The sequence below is a fragment of the Pogona vitticeps genome, chromosome 5 (assembly GCF_051106095.1).
Source record: "Pogona vitticeps strain Pit_001003342236 chromosome 5, PviZW2.1, whole genome shotgun sequence".
Classification (NCBI taxonomy): domain Eukaryota; kingdom Metazoa; phylum Chordata; class Lepidosauria; order Squamata; family Agamidae; genus Pogona; species Pogona vitticeps.
In genome coordinates, this window is record NC_135787.1 from 52059862 (window position 1) to 52081603 (window position 21742).

Below are 21742 nucleotides of genomic sequence, written 5' to 3' on the forward strand. Positions count from 1 at the left end.
CAGTTCACAAATGGTCAGCTAATGGTGATGGAATAGACTTAAACTAGGCAGAGGGGAGCCTGCCGGTGTGCATCTTTCCTGCAGTTCCATGTCTTGTTTTGGATGTGGGGTTGGTTGAGAGTTCAGCTGAAACTGGAGACCAAAGTAAGAGGAGAAACACTGGGTTAACTATTATGTTGCATGTGCAGGCAGTAGGCTATGGCTAGTGCTTATGCCATTGTGACATTTCTTGCAGTGTTAGGACAGAATGCATGAATATTCAAAAGTATCAGGATCCCAAGGAACTATTGCAGCACACATAATAGATGGCAACCCAATCCCCATGGCACAATTAACACCCATGAAGATTGCTAAACTGCTAGATAGTAGATAATTCAATTAAGCTCTTGGGTTCTGCTACTCCTAGAATGCCAAATCAAGGTTGCACAGTACCAAAGATTTAATCTAACTAGATAGCTATACTTGGGGATAAATGGCACCATTCATCTATCTCTTTTAACATGGAAAAAAAAACTTTTTTCACCCCATGACGGAATGCTGTTCCAAATTATACACTACACATTGGCTGCATTGATTTAAAATAGGTCAAGATGGGATAATTCAGACTATTATTTCATCCAATAGGTTGGCAGATGAATCTTTAATGACAAAAGACAGACAGTAAAGGTTGTGGAAGGTTAGACAGTAATCAAAAAATGCATATTAAATCAGATGAATCTACTCAGGAACCTGCCAAGAAGTGCTTTTCCTTTTGTCTAATACTATTGCAGGCACTCTTGCTCCTTACAATCAATTCTAGCAGCCATTAAAAGAATTAGTATGGATAAATGAAGTCCCCAGCTCAAAGGCTATTTGGTTCTATCATCTTAAAGTGCTTGATGCTGACTGGGTTTACAAAAGTCAACATGTTTAACTACAGGGAGAAAATGAAGGAACTTAAAGTCTCCTCCATACATTAAACTCATATATAACTTACATAATAGACAACTGAAAGCGAAACCAGCTGCTGCATTTGTTTTCATATAAAGTAAATATTACAATTTGGAGTCAAATAGTATAGTTTACTCTCTGGATTAAAAGCAGAATTTTTGGAAATACTAATGAGCACATTTTCCTTCACTACTTCAATTTTTCAGTGCTAAAGCTAATCGTATCCTTTGATACAACTGAATCAAAGGGACATGAATGAAAGATGTGTTGACATCTAAACTTGCATCTAAGGTAGTGTGATAGATTAGAAGATCTATTGTTTGTCAGATTACAGATATCTGAATGATAAATTGTAAATTTATGATAAACGAGAGATAAATAGTCTTAAGTAAAGAACAAAAACAATTAGTATGCCGTGTACTAACTTCTCAAAGAAGGCTCTTCAAACCAGAATGTGCACAAGGGCAAATTTCAGATGAATCTGTTATGAATATGTCATTTCTCTTCAACCGAAAAAAAAATTGGCAATTCCCTTTAAAAACGTCCTACTAGTCAAAGTGTTTAGGCAACATGCCCTTTACAACACAATTCCAAAATTCATCAGTATAGCATTCACTATCAGAATAAGTCTGCATGTGTACAATTCACATAAGGTCACCCTAGAGATAAACATTTAAATTATGTTCCTCACAGGATTGCTTCATTTCCAAATGGAGATGGAGAACTGAATGCTCTTCCATTTAGTAGAAGGAGTTGGGCACTTAAGATGAACAGAAGGATGAAACATACATTTTAACAATTAAGTAAAATGTTAGCAGCTTCAATTTTAGTTTATGGGTAGTTTTCTGCATTCAGAGACATATTTCACTAGAAGAGAATCTGATCAAGAGATCTCTTCTGCATATTAAAGTAGTCTAGTTCTAGGCAGGTTGTACCACACATTTCATAAGGCATCATGCAGCTGTTAATTACATGCTGCCCCACAAAATGAACAGTAAAACATACCATTTGAGCCAGAAACTGGGCAAGCATTGTCTATATTCAAGAGTAAGCCTTTTCCCTCTACATTTTACCATGTCTGTAGAGCAAACACAAATGACAAAAGTAAAATATTACAAGAAACCCCCTACCAAGTTAAAACTCCTTTGACACTGTAATTGACAGCTTCCATACTGAGAACTAAAATATCTAGAACAGCAGCCATACAGGATGCTTGGTTATTACAGAAGACCAGAGACAGCATAAGCAAAGAAACCAGTAGAATCTGTGGATGATTTCACAACTGGAACAGTATTTAACAATACTTCAAGTGTTTATGTGTTACCTTCTCTATACAATGTCTCTTGAAACGTAAACTTTAGAATAACATTGCAGCTTTATCCAGATTGGACTTCAACCAGTTTAGGCTTATCACCCAACTCCATCCATATTTAGATAAGGGCTCCCTCAGGACATTGCTGCAGATACTGGTGATCTCCTGGAACAATGACTTCAATGTTCTCTAGGTGGGGCTGCCCTTGACACTGAGCTGGAGACTACAGTGGGTCCAGAATGCAGTGGTCAGACTGGTGGCTGTTGTGAGCAAATTTGATCACATCACCCCAGTGCTGGCCAGCCTCCACTGATTACTTATTGTGTCCCAGATCAGGTTCAAGGTTTTGACACTCATGTATGACATTTCATGGTTTGGGATCACATCACCTGTCAGAGCACCTTTCCCTAATGTCATCTACATCAGTGGTTCTTAACCTTGGGTTACTCAGGTGTTTTTGGACTGCAACTCCCAGAAGCCTTCACCATCAGTTGTGCTGGCTGGGGTTTCTGGGAGTTGCAGTTCAAAAACACCTGAGTAACCCAAGGTTAAGAACCAGTAATCTACATCACTGGTTCTTAACCTTGGGTTACTCAGGAGTTTTGGACTGCAACTCCCAGAAGCCTTCACCACCAACTGAGCTGGCTGGGGTTTCTGGGAGTTGCAGTTCAAAAACATCCAAGTAACAAAGGTTAAGAACCACTGATCTACATGACCCACCAGATTGTCTCAGGTCAGGCTCCTCTGAGAGAGGCATGAAGGTTATCCACCAGAGATAGGTGGATGGCATAGTCTTGGTAGCACCACTTCTCAATGGTGGCAACAAGACTATGGAACCAGCTTCCAAAGGAACTATGCCTGGCCCCCTCCCTGTATTCTTTTAGGAGACAGTTGAAAACACTCCTTTTTGGGGAGGATTTTCAATCTGATCCCAGTTGAATGTTTTGCCTCCAGCTCCACTTCTTTGTGATAATTTATTGGTGCCACTAATTTTTTATTTTTTGTTTTTTCTAATGCTCTTGTCATATTACTGTTATTAGTGTTATATTTTAGTGTTTTGTCATGAACCTCTGTTTTAATCCTTTATAAACTACCCTGAATTGTGCTTTGGCACTAATGGGGCAGTATATAAATAAAAATAAAAAACAAGAAACAAACACACAAACAAAAAAACATTATATTAATACTCAGTTCACTGATTTTACACTTTCACGGATTGCTGCCTTGTTGTGACGAAGGGACTTGAGTAATTCAGAGAAGCTATGGGCTATGCCATGCAGGGACATCCAAGACGGACAGGTCATAGTGGGAAGTTCTGACTAAACGTGATATACCTGGAGCAGAAACTGGCAAACCACTCCAGTATCTTTGCCAAGAAAACTCCATGGACAGATACAAAAGGCTAAAAGATATGACGCTGGAAAATGAGCCCCTCAGGTCGGAAGGCATCCAACATGTTACTAAAGAAGAGCAGAGGACAAGTAAAAGTAGTTCCATTGCTAATGAAGTGGTTGAGCCAAAGCTGAAAGGATGCTCAGCTGTGGACACGCCTGGAAGTGAAAGGAAAGTCCGATGCTGCAAATAAAAATACTGCATAGGAACCTGGAATGTAAGATCTATGAACCTTGGTAAGCTGGATGTGGTCAAACAGGAGATGGCAAGAATAAACACCGACATCCTGGGCGTCAGTAAACTAAACTGGATGGGAATGGGTGAATTCAATTTAGTCGATTAGCACATCTACTATTGTGGACAACAATCCTGTAGAAGAAATGGAGTAGCCCTCATAGTCAACGAAAGAGTGGGAAAAGCTGTGCTGGGATACAATCTCAAAAATGATAGGATTATTTCAATACGAATCCAAGGCAGACCATTCAACATCACAGTCATCCAAGTTTATGCACCAACCACCGATGCTGAAGAGGCTAAAACTGACCAATTTTCTGATGACTTACAACACCTAGAACTGACACCAAAGAAAGATATTCTTGTTATTATAAGGGACAGGAATGCTAAAGTAGGGAGTCAAGAGATAAAAGGAACAACAGGTAAGTTTGGCCTTGGGGATCAAAATGAAAGGCTAATAGAGTTTTGTCAAGAGAACAAGCTGGTCATCACAAACACTCTTTTCCAACAACACAAGAGGCGACTCTACACATGGACATCACCAGATGGGCAATACCAAAATCAGATGGATTATGTTCTCTGCAGCTAATGATGGAGAAGCTCTATACAGTTGGCAAAAACAAGACCTGGAGCAGCAAAACTCAGGCTTAAACTGAAGAAAATAGGAAAATCCACTGGGCTAGTGAGATATAATCTAAACCAAATTCATTATGAATAGACATTGGAAGTGAAGAACAGATATAAGGAACTAGATTTGGAGGACAGAGTGCCTGAAGAACTATGGATAGAGGCTCATAATATTGTACAGGAGGCAGCAACAAAAACCATCCCAAAGAAAAGGAAAAGCAAGAAAGCAAAGTGGCTGTCCAGCGAGGCCTTACATATAGCAGAGAAGAGAAGGGAAACAAAATGTTAGGGAGATAGGGAAAGTTACAGAAAACTGAATGCAGACTTCCAAAGAAGAGCAAGGAGAGATAAGACATAAGACATAAGACATAAGAAATTTATTTGTCATTGCGCTCACAAGTGGGTGCAACGAAATGAGGTGCTCTTTCCCAAGGTAAAACTGGACAACACTACAAAAAAAAGTTAAAATATACACAACTTTCACCATCCAAATATAGATACCCCGTTTTCTCTCAGCAATTAAAATTCCACCAAAAACCTATGGCCCCGCATTTAAACTCAGCACTGCACTTGGGTAAAAACTGTTCTTGAATCTGCTTGTCCTTGCTTTCAATACCCTGAATCTCCTTCCTGATGGTAATAGTTTAAAGAGCTGATATCCCGGATGAGAGGAGTCTTTCAGTATGTTAGATATCTTCCTCTTACATCTGTTCTTATACAATTCTTCCAAAGAGAGGAGTGAACAGCCAATGATGTTTTGGGCCGTCTTAATCACCCTTTGAATTGCCTTTTTCTCTGCCACTGTGCAGCTCGTGAACCATACACAGAGACAGTAGAATAATATGCTCTCAATCGAACTCCGATAGAAGGTGATTAACAAACTCTCAGTCAATTGTTGCTTTCTAAGAATCCTTAGAAAATACAACTGTTGTTGTGCCTTCCTGATTAACGCAGCGGTGTTTGCACTCCAAGTCAGGTCATTTGTTATGATAGTCCCAAGAAACTTACATTCAACCACCTGTTCCACGCAAACTCCATCTATATACAGTGGCTGAATGTCTGCTCTTTTTTTCCTATAGTCCACTATGAATTCCTTGGTTTTTTGGATGTTAAATAAAAGATTGGTTTTTTTTTTGCACCAGTGGGATAGCTGTAATAAGAGGGCCTTCTTAAATGAATAGTGCAAAGATATAGAGGAAAATAATAAAAAGGAAAAAAACAGAGATCTGTTCAAGAAAATTGGAGATATTAAAGGAACATTTTATGCAGAGATGGACATAATAAAGGACAAAAATGGGAGGGACCTAACAGAAACAGAAAATATCAAGAAGAGGTGGCAAGAATACACAAAGGAATTGTATCAGAAAGATCTGGATGTCCCGGACAACCCAGACAGTGAGGCTGCTGACCTTGAGCCAGACATCCTGGAGAGTGAAGTCAAATGGGCCTTAGAAAGCATGGCTAAAAACAAGGCCACTGGAGGAGATGGCATTCCAGTCGAACTATTTAAAATCTTAAAAGATGGCACTCTTAAGGTGCTATACTCAAAATGCTAGCAAGTTTGAAAAACTCAGCAGCGGCCAGAGGATTGGAAAAGATCAGTCTACATCCCAATCCCAAAGAAGGGCAGTGCCAAAGAATTCTCCAACTACTGGACAATTGCACTCATTTTACACGCTAGCAAGATTATGCTCAAAATCCTACAAGGCAGGCTTCAGTAGTATGTGGACTGAGAACTCCCAGAGGTACAAGCTGGATTTCGAAGGGGCAGAGGAACTAGAAACCAAATTGCTAACATGCACTGGATTATGGAGAAAGTCAGAGAGTTCCAGAAAAAAAAATCTACTTCTGCTTCATTGACTACGTAAAAGCCTTTGACTGTGTGGACTACAACAAACTATGGCAGGTTCTTAAAGAAATGGGAGTGTCTGACCACCTTATGTCTCTCCTGAGAAATCTATATATGGGAAAGGAAGTGGCAGTTAGAACTGGATATGGAAGAACTGATTGGTTCAAAACTGGGAAAGGAGTACAACAAGGCTGTATATTGTCTCCCTGCATATTTAACTTATATGCAGAATACATCATGCACAAGGCTGGACTGGAGGAATCCCAAGCCGGAATCAAGATTGCCGGAAGAAATATCAACAGCCTCAGATATGCAGATGATACCACTCTAATGGAAGAAAGTGAGGAGGAATTAAAGAACCTCATAATGAGGGTGATAAATGAGAGCGCAAAAAATGGTCTGAAGCTCAACATCAAAAAAACTAAGACCATGGCCACTGGTCCCATCACCTCCTGGCAAATAGAAGGGGAAGATATGGAGGCAGTGACAGATTTTACCTTCTTGGGCTCCATGGTCACTGCAGATGGTGACAGCAGTCACAAAATTAAAAGACGTCTGCTTCTTGGGAGGAAAGCGATGATAAACCTAGACAACATCTTAAAAAGCAGAGACATCACCTTGCCGACAAAGTCCTCATAGTCAAAGGCTTTTCCAGTTGCAATGTACGGAAGCGAGAGCTGGAACATAAAGAAGGCTGACCACTGAAGAATTGATGCTTTTGAACTGTGGTGCTGGAGGAGACTCTTGAGAGTCCCCTGGACTGCAAGGAGATCAAACCTATCCATTCTTAAGGAACTCAACCCTGAGTGCTCACTGGAAGGACAGATCCTGATGCTGAGCCTCCAATACTCTAGCCATCTGATGAGAAGAGAAGACTCCCTGGAAAAGACCTTGATGTTGGGAAAATGTGAGGGCAAGAGGAGGAGGGGATGACAGAGGATGAGATGGTTAGATAGTGTCATCAAAGCTACAAACATGAATGTGACCAAACACCAGGAGGCAGTGGAAGACAGGAGGGCTTGGTGTGCTCTGGTCAATGAGGTCATGAAGAGTCGGGCATGACTTAACGACTAAACATCAACACTGATTTTAACATCACAGCTACAAATACTTTAAGCACATTTTAAATGATCATAGTAGACAGTTCCTCATCCTATATGCTTTTCAGAAGGGCAAAACAGTACAGTTCTCTGGCCCTGAAGACATAACAGGGGATCCTTCTTCCTTCAAAAATCATTCTGTCAGTTCCTTCCCATGTTATTCTCTAGCCATGGTAAGCCGCAGGCTAGTCCTGAACATTTAGAGTTCAAAATTATCCTCTGTTTCTGTTTTTGATACTAGTCAGCTGAATCTTTTCTGTCGAACAGTATGCTCTACTCAACCTCTATAACCTTCACTACTGTATTTCCAAACATCAACTCAAGCCCACTTTTTTCAACAGTTCTAAGCAGTGTCCAAAACAGGATTGGGTGGTGGTGGTAGGGTGGTTTGTGTAATTGCCCATTGGCCATTTCTAATTTGTTTTCCCCTACACTTTGTCCCCTTAACATCTGAAATGTCATTTCAAGAAGCATTATGGGCTCACAACTAGCAACCATTCCGTGAACCTCTGCATTAAGTCTGGGATTGCCATTTAAATATGCAAGCAGGGGACTTCAGAAGCAACTCAGAGAAACAGACTGTCTCTTTTACAGTGCTGGTATAATTTTCCCTCAACCAAGCCAGACTTCAAACTGCCCTTTTAAAGGTTAAAATAATAATATTTTTTTGGTGAGACACAGCCTTATTTACTTTTGTGACACCACATAAACCATGTGTCATAACAATGACCAACAGTACATGTGGATATAATATCTGAAGACTGCTATCTATAAAATAATAAGCAGGGTTTGTTAAACAAAAAGTGTTAAAACTTCTTTATTTTAAAGAAAAACCCCACAAAAGAAAGTATATAATCACAAGGCTTTTTTTTTTTTTAATCTAATATATAGAAGGGTATACTATAAACAGAAACTCTCCAGCCAGGATTCATATAGTCCAACCAACTTGCACTTCCATTCATGAACATTATTTCACATGTTTCAACTGTCATAACTGCCACCCCAGAACATGTTTCTCATATAACTGTCAATCAGGCCTAGTTACCAAACTAACTGGAATCAATACAGAAGACACACACACAGAGTGCAAAATTGCCATACCATTTCTACTGCATACATGACAACGTGTGGGTTTTTTCTTTTTAAGGTGAGTAGATGGTTGCCAGAAGCAGTAAGTTAAGTAAACAGATTACATATTATTACTTGTGACATATGTCAGAGAAGGGGGACAGGGCAGGACAAAACCAAAGCAAAATTATGTCTTTTCCCAGTCATGTCTATCCCATTCCAAAGGCTAGCGATCGATCTGATAGGTCCACTGACCCCTGAACACCCAAATAGGTCTATAACTGATAAAGACCTGACCTATAGAGAGGGTTTAAAGCAGTGGTCAGGGAACAGGGGTAATTTATCCCAAATGGGGTAAAAGTGAAAATCCTGGGGGTAATGAGCAGAGCACTAACCCCATCCCCCCACCCCCTGCAGCCAAACCTCAAATTGTAAGCCACCTCTCCCTGTTACTTCCTTGGTTGCGGCAGGGCACTTGTATATCCGTTCTTTCAGAGATCTGAGATTAGCCTGCTTAAATTGTTTAGGGCTTTACAGCCCCGGGCAATCAATCTGAGGCTTGTGGATTACTGCTTCCACTGGAGATGAATGCAAGCAAGCAGGAGGAGGGAAAGTTAATGAGGGGAAAGAAGGTGCGAGAGATCGATGGCTTCATCAAGCTTCTTTAAATGTACAATATGTAGAAAATGGAGGGGGCTAGATAGGTGGGTGGGTGGATGTGTGTGTGTGTGTGTGTGTGTGTGTGTGTGTGTGTGTGTGTGTGTGAGAGAGAGAGAGAGAGAGAGAGAGAGAGAGAGAGAGAGAGAGAGAAAATGAGTATGAAAAAAGGAACAGGCAAGCAAAACAGAAGGCTTGAATTAAGGCGGGGGGAAAAGGGTGGCTTTTAAAGATGCTGTCGAGGTTTGTCATTGCTTTCCTCCCAAGAAACAGGCGTCTTAATTTTGTGGCTGCCGTTACCATCTGCAGCGATCATGGAGCCCAAGAAAGTAAAATCTGTCACTGCCTCCATATCTTCCCCTTCGATTTGTCAGGAGGTGATGGGCCCAATGGCCATGATCTTAGTTTTTATGATGTTGAGCTTCAGACCATGTTTTGCGCTTTTTACCCTCATTACAAGGTTCCTTAATTCCTTCTCACTTTCTGCCATCTGAGTGGTTTCATTTGCATATCTAAGGTTGTTGATATTTCTTCCAGCAATCTTAATTCCAGCTTGGGACTCCTCCAGTTCAGCCTTTCGCATGATGTATTCTGCATATAAGTTAAATAAGCCGGGGGACAATATACAGCCTTGTTGTACTCCTTTCCCAATTTTGAACCAATCAGTTGTTCCATATCCAGTTCTAACTGTTGCTTCCTTTCCCACATATAAATTTCTCAGGAGATATATAAGTCAGGCACTCCCATTTCTTTAAGGACTTGCCATAGTTTGTTGTGGTCTACGCAGTCAAAGGCTTTTGCATAGTCAATGAAACAGAAGTAGATGTTTTTCTGGAACTCTCTGGCTTTCTCCACAATCCAGCGCATGTTAGCAATTTGGTCTCTATTTCCTCTGCCCCTTCAAAATCCAGCTTGTACTTCTGGGAGTTCTCTGTCCTCATACTGTTGAAGCCTATCTTGTATGATTTTGAGCCTAACCTTGCTAGTGTGTGAAATGAGTGCAATTGTACAGTAGTTGGAACATTCTTTGGCACTTCTCTTTGTGATTGGGATGTAGACTGATGTTTTCCAATCCTCTTGCCACTGCTGAGTTTTCCATTGATGATGATAAAAAAAGCGCACTGGTCCTTTGATGTTGGGCTGTGGCACTGAGGTGGGTGACATGGCATTTAGCCTGGTTTGTTCTTTTTTGCACACCACGCATAGAATGATTAAAGTGGTAGGAACCACCCCCCCAACTTTTCCTTGGCTGTCTCTAGCAAGCACGTCATTGCTAGCAGCACTCTGACAGCCACTGATGATAATTAAATCCTCTGCAAGCTGGCTAAAATTTAATGCAACTTACTAGGCACGTTGGACACCTTACTGCTCCCTATACCACCCCATGGCTGGAGTGCAATGTGTTCCAGCCAAAATAGTGCACATCTTTATTAAATTTGGTGCATCCTGCTAGTTCAGCACATCGCCAGGCAGTCATTGATACTGAAGATGTATCCTGCTAGTTTGGTACACAGCCTGTGTAGATTCAATAAGATTTTGAATTCAAATAATGTATTTCTTTCTTTTGAAATCAAGGGGGTAATGTTGGCATATATAAATTTGGGGGGGGGGGGTAAAAGAAAAAAGTTCCCTGGCCACTGGTTTAAAGGCACCTCACAGAGAACCCCACATACAGATAATTGTCCCTGAAAATAATAGGGAGGAGTCCTTAGAAGTGGCAGAGCCAAGCTTGGGAGGTACTCTTGGAAATAAGAAAGGTTTGTATGCGGCCCAGGAAAAAGCATTCTGTCCTGAGGACAAAGTAATGGACTGAGATCCATAGAGGGGAGTAAGTTTCTTTTGTCAAGGTTGGAAGCTATAGATTTGTTGTAGCAGCACTGGAGGGCTAGAGAGTCTAGTAGCTCTGCAGCTAGAAAAGGCCTTGAAACCTTGCAAGGCAAACCACTACGTAACATATCAATGAATAAAGAACTAGAATCAGATGACAAACTCAGTGCATCTAAAACAAACCAAGGAAACTCACCTGAGAATCTTAAAGTGACCCGTGACAGTGGTTCCCCACATAGGGAAAACTTTGCAATAAAAGTACCTCTGGGTGAATTTGTGAGTCAGGAGGAAAGTGTAAGCCCTGAGGGAACTGCCTATCCTTTCCCCAGCTGAGAAAGTGAAGCCCCGAGCCAGAAAAAAAGCAGGCTTCACAAGGAAACGGCAAGCAGAGGACATCCAGTGGACATCAGATGGCCTGATGACTGCTAGTTGACTGAAGAAGGAGCCAGAGATTATCAGAGGGACCCCAGAGTGCCAGCAGTCATGTGACCAGCTTAAGCAGATGGTAACAACTGGACCAGTCCACAGCGCACCTGACTACAGCCGGGAGTTCTCCACATTGAGCGTTGAACTTGGAGAGGTGCTGCGCCAAGCAAATGATAGCGGGAATGTGCGTAAAAGGGACTCAGAGCATGGATGATGATACCTTGCCTTGAAGGCCAAATGACTAATGGGGGGATAGACCAAGCTGGTAATGTTGTACTAAATGCTCTATTTGTGTATAGTTACAAAATATGATTACACTGCAAAGCTTGGATGTTGATGATTCAAGGACTTTTAAAAAATAAACTTGAATGGACTAATGAGTAACCATTTATCTATCTATGTAAAAGTTTCCTAATCATGCTATATTTCTGTAAGGTTGTGGTATTAAATGTAGTAAAAATAAATCATAAGGTAAAGTATATAATTGAAATGTATTGGAATGTTATGTATTATTCATGAGTTATATGCTAATATGGTTAAGAGGTGGGGCCACAAGATATGTTAAAAGGTGGGGCCTGAGAGAGGAGTAGTCAGTCGAGTCTGAGTTGAGTTCAGTCTATGTTAGGAATCAGAGAGAGAAGGAAGGGTCTGAGGAGTGATTAGTCTGAGTGTAAACTGTGATAATTACTATAGAAGGTTAATGGTGAAGCTTGATGAAACTTGAAGAATGTGCTTATGGATTGTTCCAGAAACCAACTGTAATCAATAAACCTGTTGTATTAAAATGTCAGTACTGAATGGACCTTCATCTTTTCTAAGTACGTGGTTAAGGAGATCAACTGGTGGCAGTGTGTCGAGAGGTGTTTTGATTTGCCTTTGTGAGCTCGGTGTTTAGTGAGACAAACAGGGGCCACGAGAGCAAACGCCACACATGCCATCACATCTCACCATAAGAATCATTTCTAAGGAAATTGTCCTTTCCTCTGTCTGTTGAATGATCTCCCTCTGAATTATCTCCTAAGGCTCACCAATGTTATATTTCAGAGTTTTGTTTGTGTGGAGTATTGCAGTGATTTCATTCAAAATAATGGCTATTACTTTAATAAGTGGTTTTGAGTTTAAAAAAACAACAAGGTAGTCAATGCCTCACTTCTATTGATGGCACGACCTTTTCACTGAAAGTCTAAAATCTATCAAGACAAATATATTGACACTATCATTTTACAAGCTGATGATATGTTCTGGCCATCTGTTACCTTTAAAAGCTTTTCAGAATGCATATTTAAATCCACAAATAAAAGCAATTTGATTTCTTCACTACTTAACTGAGCAAATGGGTTTTATACTCCAGTTATTCCATGTTATGGGATAATTAATATAAATACTGCTGATATATCAGGGAACTACAGCTGTTTTTTTCTTAGTGCTTCAAATTAATGTTCCATATAGGCATTCTGTTCATGATTAATGTATCATAAAATTTAAAACGATTTCAATTAGATCATACATTCACCAGACAGACCTGATCTTATTGTCTTCACATGATTGTCAAGGCACATTCTCATTCAGGTATTAGGATCAGGAAAGATTGTCAAGATTTACCATGTAACCCTTGGGATAGGGCAGAACTCAGCCACTTCTTTACTAAGTACAGTTCTTTGCCTTAAATCATTTTTCATATGTAATAGCTTGAGTTTGTATGAAATCTATCCACATTTAAAAGTATGCTTGATTTACTATGTATAATCTAGACTGCTAAACAGGCCTGTTAATTGGAAAATCTACATGCAGCAACAAAGCAGCCAGACTAGCAGTAGCACATCTGTCAGGAATGCCATTATGGCAGCAATCTTGATGGTGACAGTCTAAGCCACAATCATAGCAATGAGGCTGTAGGAACAAAGCAGGAATATCCATCTCAGCGGTTGTGGTAGTAGCGATGACAAGCCCTCCGAATATGAACAGTCACTGTTCCTGTAAACTTTGGGTCACAAGAAAACAAAAGGAACAAGGCCAAGCAGCAGTAAGAAAGCAGGCCATTTCACATTGTTTCTCATTTTCCAAATACTAAACCTTACTTCTGTACGCCATGCACTGAATGTCTGCTCAGACAACGTTAATCATAGTTCTATCTATAACTGGATTCCAGATGCAATAATAAACATAAGATTAGCAGTAAAGCCATTATACTGCTTACATATCTGCAAAGAAATTATTGGCTTGCCTGTTAAAAACAGTTTTGTAACAAGCTGTTTTAGTGTCATGTCTATAAAGAAATTTTCCAAGAAAAAAAAAAGATGATGCCAGGCAATAAATCTATCCAACCATAAATGTGCTTGCTATTTATAAAATATGAAAGGTATTTGAACTAACTGGATGTGTTGATTATCAGCTCCATTGCCTTCAGCTGAAAAGAACTGTCAAATGTCATCAGCTATGAGCCTCTTCCTCCATTGCATCTTAGACTAGCAACATCTATTTCTTCTAATAACTGCACTAATACTCCATATTGCTTATACGATTCATGAAACTGAGACTGATTAAACTGTCAATGGTGACATCAGCACTTTGTCAGGAAAAGTCATAAGATAATCTGTCAGAAACTGATGCCTGGAGAAATAAAGAAATGTTAAACTTTTTTTTCTGTAAACTCCCAAGTATATTTTGATATTGCTGCTAAAGATATTCAAGACTAGCAAGGAATATTCACAAAAAAGCGTTTTACATAATAATATAGTAGAGATTGGTTCTTGCTCTCTGCCATGCAAGTCTGTCAGTAAGTCAATAACTGTCAAGCAAATAGCTGCATACATTTTAGATGTAGTTTGGTGGAATACTAGTTTTATACATGTTTTGCTCCCCATTTAGAAAATCACATGTGCCAATACAGCATTTATCAAATCAACACTACTGTTGACAATGCAAAAAACAAAACAAAAAAAAACAAAAAACAGATGCAACAGAAAGGCAGGAGCAAGCATGGACTTGGCAAGGAAACCCTGTCAAATCTCTCTCTCTTTCCCCCACCCTCTTCTCCTTTACTGGTTTACTAGCTTAGATTGTGGGAGTGCTATAAATGCAAGTTATCTTGATTTCAGCAAGCAAATTTCTCATTATAGCCAACAACTCATCAAATGTTCATGCCAACTGTCAAGATCCCCACGTGGCCCCTGCTTATTTCACCAAACAAAGAGCTCTCACTCTACGTGCCCCTCAACTGCCACCAGTTGATTACATCAACATTACCTATTATTAATGATAGATGTCCATGCCATATGTCATTTTAAAAGAACCAAATGAAAATTGTTTATTGATACAGGTGTTGCCAGAACAAGCAACGCTGTTAACTCTTAAACAAACATTCTCCTTTATCCACTTCAACCACCACTCTCCTGCCCAAACTCCTAAACTCTCCCTCTATCTCCAAAACCCTATCTAAACTCCTCCTCCTCCTGCTGAGTCTCTTATATCTCATGACTTCACCCCTCCAGCACTCCCACTGGTCCATGCAGATAGCATATGAATATTCATGACCTGGGCGGACGCCACACCAACTACTAGGACAGTGGTCCCCAACCTCGGGCCTCCAGATGTTCTTGGACTACAACTCCCAGAAGCCTTTATCACCACCTCTGCTGGCCAGGACTTCTGGGAGCTGAAGTTCAAGAACCTCTGGAGGCCCAAGGTTGGGGACCACTGTACTAGGAGAACTGTATTCAAATAACAATCATTAAGAATTCCCCTTAGACAGGTGAGAGATTTTGAGGAAGCTCCATTCAGAGTTCAACAGAATACACTTCAAACTTTTTTTCAGTCATTCAAATGAAGTTGTTGGAAAAATGTGGATAATATAAAAAATTGGGAAAATAAGTTACCTCAAAAAGATATGTAATAATAAGCTCCAAAATAACCTTGATAGAATGGAACAAAACTAATACAGTAAAATTCCACAAAGACAAGTGCAAAGTTCTGCAGTTTAGTCAAAAAAATATGAACCAAAAGCACAGACAAGTTTATTATGTGGGATACAAGGCTTGGGAGCAGTAAACAAAACAAAATCAGGTCTGTAGTATACTAGAAGCTGAACCTATGTTAGCTGTGTGATGTGGCTGTAAAGAAAGCTGATGCAATTTTTGGCTTCATTCACATGACCATAGTTCCCAGTTACAGGAAGTATAAATTTATCCTATACTTCACTAGTCATACTTCATCCAGGGTATGTTACATGATGATGCAGTCAAGAGTTCTGAGTAGGGATGGGAAGTAGACCTGTGGCCCTCACCCTAAATGTTTTTAGGAGCTGTAACTTGTTCTGCTGCAAGAAAGTGTGCTTCCCTCTCCATGGATTCCTATCTCTTACTCTCACAATAATTGCAGTTAAATCAACTGAATTTGGATCATGTGTATGTGTGTTTACCTCCACTCAGAAGGAGTGTGTTATGTGTGTAAGTCTTGTGGAGGGACCCTGCACTTCTGAATTTGTGATTGCATTACTGATCAGGCAGTGCCATAGGAAAGCCACAGCAATTACAGGCTTATAGAATATTATGTTGGGAGCATTACCTAAAATCATTCTCTAAACCACTACAACAATTGCTATTATATATATTTTTTCCAAATGCTTAATGCATCAGTAGGGATTTTTTAAATCTGTAGCTCCATGATGAGACTTAGTTAATTCAAGTCACAGAGATATTATTTGAATTAAAATGAGTAAAGGTTATTGCCGTCTGTCCTTCAGAACAGATGTAAAGAGTAATGTTAACTATTCACTCCTTCAGATTTACAAAGTAATGTATGGATTCTGGCAATGATGGCTGCCATTCAGTAGAAAACTTTTCAAAGACAGAAGTGTTATTGAAAAATTTGTCCTCTGCACTAAGGCTTTGAAGCTCTCCCACGTTGTATGTTTCCAGTGTTTTAACTGCTTCAAAAGGAATAACAGAAAAATTTCTTTTCTGTTTCTAAGCTTTACAAATTCAGTCTGAGTTTTGTTAAAGGTGGTTGCAGTTTTTTCAACTGTACTTGAAAAAAGACTACTTTGAGAAATAAAGTAACTGAGTGAACATTTAATAAACTGTGACCTTTGGGATATCCTTTAAATACACTTCTTTAAAATACTATAAGGAGGAATACTAGGAATGATCAACATCAACTGTTAGAAAAGTGAAAATAATTCCATTTCCTGACAAATGTAACAGATTTATAAAACCACTTAAATGCTCTAATCTCCCTTTAAATCCAGATAAGGAATAATCCTGCTGTAAAAGCGAATATTCTCTAGAGGAAACTCAAAGAACAAATTATTCTTTGGGGAAAATGCCTTTATAGTTTTGGCAATGCTGCCTTTGATCCTCTATTAAACTTGACAGAATAGATAAAACTTGGGAAGTGTAGAATTGGGATTGCACTTCTGTATACTAACAAAAGAGGGGGGGGGGTGAGGACATGGAATATGTTATTCTGAAAATTTTTGTGTAATTCCATTAAGCCACCTAGAGTGGTCTTAATCGACTAGATAGGCGGGATATTAAATAAATAAATAAATAAATAAATAAATAAATAAATAAATAAATAAATAAAATTGAATATCTAAGACATTAATGATTCATATTGAGAAAGGAGGGAAACATGGAAGTTTTGTGACCTTTTTTGCTTCCATCTTCTGTTTAATCTTTCTCTCACTTTTTATTAGAGAACTTGAAAAATGTTTCCTTGAATAGCATTGCAACGGCAGACATTAACAACCAAAATACTGGAAAATGAAGAAAAGTGGTAATTCTGAATCTGTAAAAGGGCCTGGATTGGTTGGAACCCCTTGAGGCATGCTCTTCCTTTGTTCCAGTCCTTCCTTTTGGGAGAGATTACTGTGTAATGAATTCCTGATGACCTGCCCCTTGGACTGATGTTTGAAGGCTGTTCACTGTTCTGGGACTGTGATGAACCGTCAGTATCAAGGTAGCCAAGTCAGCTGACCCTCCACTCTACAACTGGTGTTGTTGAATGCTAGATTATTTATGATCTCATTCTGGAGGAAGATGGTCAGTCACCATAAGACTACACTCTGGAATCTGGCGTGCATAACCGAAACCTGGATGGGCAGGGAAGGGGGTCCACCCCTGACTCTTGCCTGTCCTTCCAGCTATGCTGTCCAGCACCAGGGCAGACTGGAGGAGTGAGGGAGTAGCCATTGTATATAAAAACACTCCGGAAGTTACTAGACACTCCATGGTGGTGAAGCCGGGTTTGGAGACCCTCCACATGTCAATAGGGGGCAGAGATGGTTTTGGGATTTTGCTGTGTTACCGTGTTCCCCACGACCCAGCCATTTCCTTACCAGAGCTGGTGGACTTTGTCTCTGCGGCACTGTTGGAATCCCCGAGGCTTTTGGTCTTGGATGATTTCAACATCCATGTGGAGGCAGAGACTTCTGGTCCAGCTCTTGAGTTCTTGGAAACCATGGCTTCCCTGAACATGTCCCAACATGTTAACGGCCCCACCCACATGGCTGGTCATATGCTAGACCTGATTTTCTTCACCAATTGGAGCAAGTGTGGTCTGCTGGTGACTGACCTTATGTTGGTTCCCTTGTCATTGTCAGATAACCACCTAATAAAACTTAACCTCTCAGTGGCCCTCCCTCCTCACAAGGAGCATGGACCTACTTTAATGGTCCGCCCTTGAAGGCTACTGGATCCTATAGGATTCCAGGATTCCATGAGAGGGATTCTGGCTGATCTGACTGGTGCTCCTGTCAAGGCTTTGGTTGAAGGCTGGTTCACTGCCGCTACTAGGGCTGTAGTCACGATCGCTCTTAAACACCCTCTCCAATGCAGAGTTCGGCCTGCGTCCTGGTTCAATCAAGACCTACGAGCGATGAAGCAAACTAGGAGAAGGCTAGAGTGCAAGTGGAGATGAAGCTCGATGGTTTATAATCAGAAAGCAGTTAGAGTCACAACTAATCTTTACCTTGCTAAGATAAGGGCTGCTATTCAAGCTCACCTCTCTGACTGGATAAGCAAAACTTCAAATCAGCAGGCGCAACTTTTCCGTGTAGCCCGCGACCTATCCGGAATTGGTCTAAGTGATGGGCCTCCTTCTAGTATCTCACCTGACCAATTTGCAGCATTTTAAAAATCAAAAGTGGAGGCCATCCACTGGGAGCTCTCTCCTTTTTTCAATACAGTGGATCGAGCAGAGATGTCCAGCGCTCTGCCTTGCCCAGTGAGTCTTGACCTTTTTAGCCTGTGACGCCAGACATTGTGGACAAGGCACTTGATCACTGTGGGGCCACCACCTCATCCCTTGGCCCTTGTCCAGCCTGGCTAATCAAAGCAGCCAGGCCAATAACAACTGAATGGGCCACAGGAATAATTAATGAGTCTTTCCAGGAGGGCAGGGTCCCCCCTGCCTTCAAGAAGACACTCATTAGGCCCATTAGGAAGAAACCAAATTTGGTGGCAGACAATATCGGCAATTATAGGCCCATCACCAATGTTTCTTTCATTAGTCAAGTGGTGGAGAGGGTGGTGGCTGATCAGCTTCAGGTTCATTTGGATGAAACAAATGCCCTGGATCCATTCCAGTCGGGCTTCAGGCCGTGCCATGGTAAAGAAACGGCATTGGTCACCCTGTTGGATGACCTATTGAGGGATGCCTACAGGGATAAAACGTCTCTGTTGGTCCTCCTTGATACCGTCGACCACAGTACCCTCCTGAGGAGGCTCTCCGAGCTAGGAATTGGTGGCCTGGCATTTGGAGGACTGTCCTCAGAGAGTCCAGCTTGGGGAGAGGGTTTAATATTACTATATGAGGCTGTTAGGTGGGGTAATCGGGGTGTGGGGCATTGTGCCATCAGTATGCTGATAACACTCAGCTCTACATCTCCTTTTCTCCAACCACAGTGGATACTGTTCTGTCCCTTCAGTACTTTCTGGAGACTGTACTGCAATGGATGCAGGAAAATGGGGTAAGGCTGAACCCGGACAAGATGGAGGTCCTGAGGGTGGGTGGCCCCACCGTCAGCAGTTTGGGAAACTCCCTCTCTTTTGGGGGGCTGACTCTCACCACAAGAGAGTGTGGTCCACAGCTTGGGAATCCATCTGGACCCGGCACTCACCATGCACACTCAGGTGGCACCAGTGGTCCGCTCCACCTAGTTCCATCTTTGGTAGATTGCCCAGCTGTGTCCCTATCTTGATGTTGGGATGCTCACCACTCTGGTCCCTGTGCTTGTAATCTTGAGATTAGACCACTGTAATGTGCTCTATGTGTGACTACCTTTGAGATTGATGTGGAAGCTTCAAATGGTGAGGAATGTGGCAGTGAGAAAACATCAACATATCTCTCCCACTCTGACTGCCTTGCACTGGCTGCCTCTTTGCTTCCGAATTGATTTCAAAGTTTTAATGATTACATATAAAGCCTTAAAGAGTTTAGGACCTTAATACTTGGAGGAACGCCTCCTCCCACCTACATCTATTCATATCACTCATTCTAGCCAGGAGGGGTGGCTGAGGAGCCTAACGCCGAGGGAAGCCTGGAAGGAAAAAACAAGAAACTGGGCCTTCTTGGCAGTGGCTCCCCGCCTTTGGAATCATTCCCCCCCCCCCGAGATCCGTTTGGCCCCTTAGATAGGTATTTTTAAAAGCCAGCTTAAAATCTGGCTATTTAGACAAGCCTTTCCTCCAGACACTACTTAATTTATCTTTTTATTTTCTATCTTGAATGACTGTTTATTGTTGTGAAATTGTTGTAAAATTGTTTTTTGTTTTGTTTTTCATGATGGTGGGGGCATTTCTTTATTTTTGTTGCTACTACCAGGCAGCCTGCCTGTGCCAGCATGTCTCCTTCAGATTATTTTTGGGATTCCCTCATCTTTCCTTCCTTTGTTATTTTTGCTTACTGCCTGCTTTTAAGTGGTGGGGCGGGAGAAATCTTCTCATATTCTAGTTATTTTAGTTGTGGAGGGGTTGACTCTATATTTTGCCTTTATTTCTCTGCCCGCATTTCTTTGATTTGGGGACAGTGGGTGGTGAATGCACCTCCTTAAATGTGCTATTCCACTAGTGGAATGTACCAACTTTAGTTCCCAAATTCCACCACCCTTTGAATCTTAGGCTGGGTGAAACCTAGAAGATGTGTGAATGGGCAACTATGGGCAAGCTTCTAACCCTAGATTTTTAATTAGTCCCTTATTTGGGATAAAATACTCCTGGTTGTGTACTTTAAGCTTTGCATACCAGCCTGACCAAGTAGAACACCCAAAGAACAGCCCTGTGCTAAGGCACTTTCTTTAGACACTCAAACCCTTGTTCTACCAAAGATCATACTTGGGTGAAATATAAAAAAAGGTTTATTTTAAAAAGACCAAAAAGTTCTAAAACATAAGAAATTCAAAAGAATTACAAATTGTACTGTTAAAATTCCAAGCCTCTAAGGATTAAATGAGCTTCTGAAAGCAATTTCCCATAAAACAATAAAGAAACTAGCTAACTAGAGTATAATGGATTTACTATTTAATTACCAATTCTATGTTAACACCGCTAAGTCTCCTAATCAATCAATGAAAGCTGTAAAACCTTTCACTCCCTCCTCCTCCTCCTTCTCCAATTCACCCAACACTAAGCCCCCCTTTCTATAACTAAAGTCAAAGTCTCTGCATCATGAGGGTATCCAATCAGCACAAAGTCCTTTGTTCGCAAGTCCATGCCCAACTTATAACTTTCCAGAGTCCAGTTTCCTCCCCTTCCCAGACTGGTTAGCAATTAGGATGGAATTCAGCATTTATCACTCTTGAACTGCATTCTTGAAGACAAAACAATAGACTAGTTCTCAGGCTGTAGTCCTCATCACTTGTGAGACCCTTAGAAACAAGTACTACAAAACCCATCTCCTCACAGGTGAATGTATGCATTTAATTTTGCTATTTTCCCTTGTATAGGGAGAGTGTGCTTTCCCTCTTTGATTGACTTTCAAATTTTGTGTATGTATTTTGTGAAAGGTGAATATTTTGGAGGGGGGCTTGGGGGACTGTTTTGTAACTATTGGTTGTTGTCTGCCTGCATTTGGAGGAGAGTGATTCTCTGTTGCCTTGCCTTTGCTTTCTCAAAGGAGTTTTTACAGATACTTTAGGACTCTTTTTGACTAGCTCCAGAAAGCATAAACAGGAAAACACAACACAAAATGACTTGAAAGAGGTGACTCCTTCCATGTAAAATGAAAGGACTAGTGCATGAAGAACATAAAAACAGAAGCAGCCCCTGCAAGAACCCAAGTGAAAAAGGAAAAAAAAATCCATTCAAAATGAAAAAATTAATA

The 21742-nt window shown here is 40.8% G+C and overlaps 1 protein-coding gene across 4 annotated transcripts in view; it reads right to left on the reverse strand.

Annotated features, from left to right (window-relative positions):
* The window catches only part of SPOCK3 (SPARC (osteonectin), cwcv and kazal like domains proteoglycan 3), a 189590-nt gene that overhangs the window by 25187 nt on the left and 142661 nt on the right, over positions 1–21742 (reverse strand). The gene's annotated exons all lie outside the window — the stretch shown is intronic.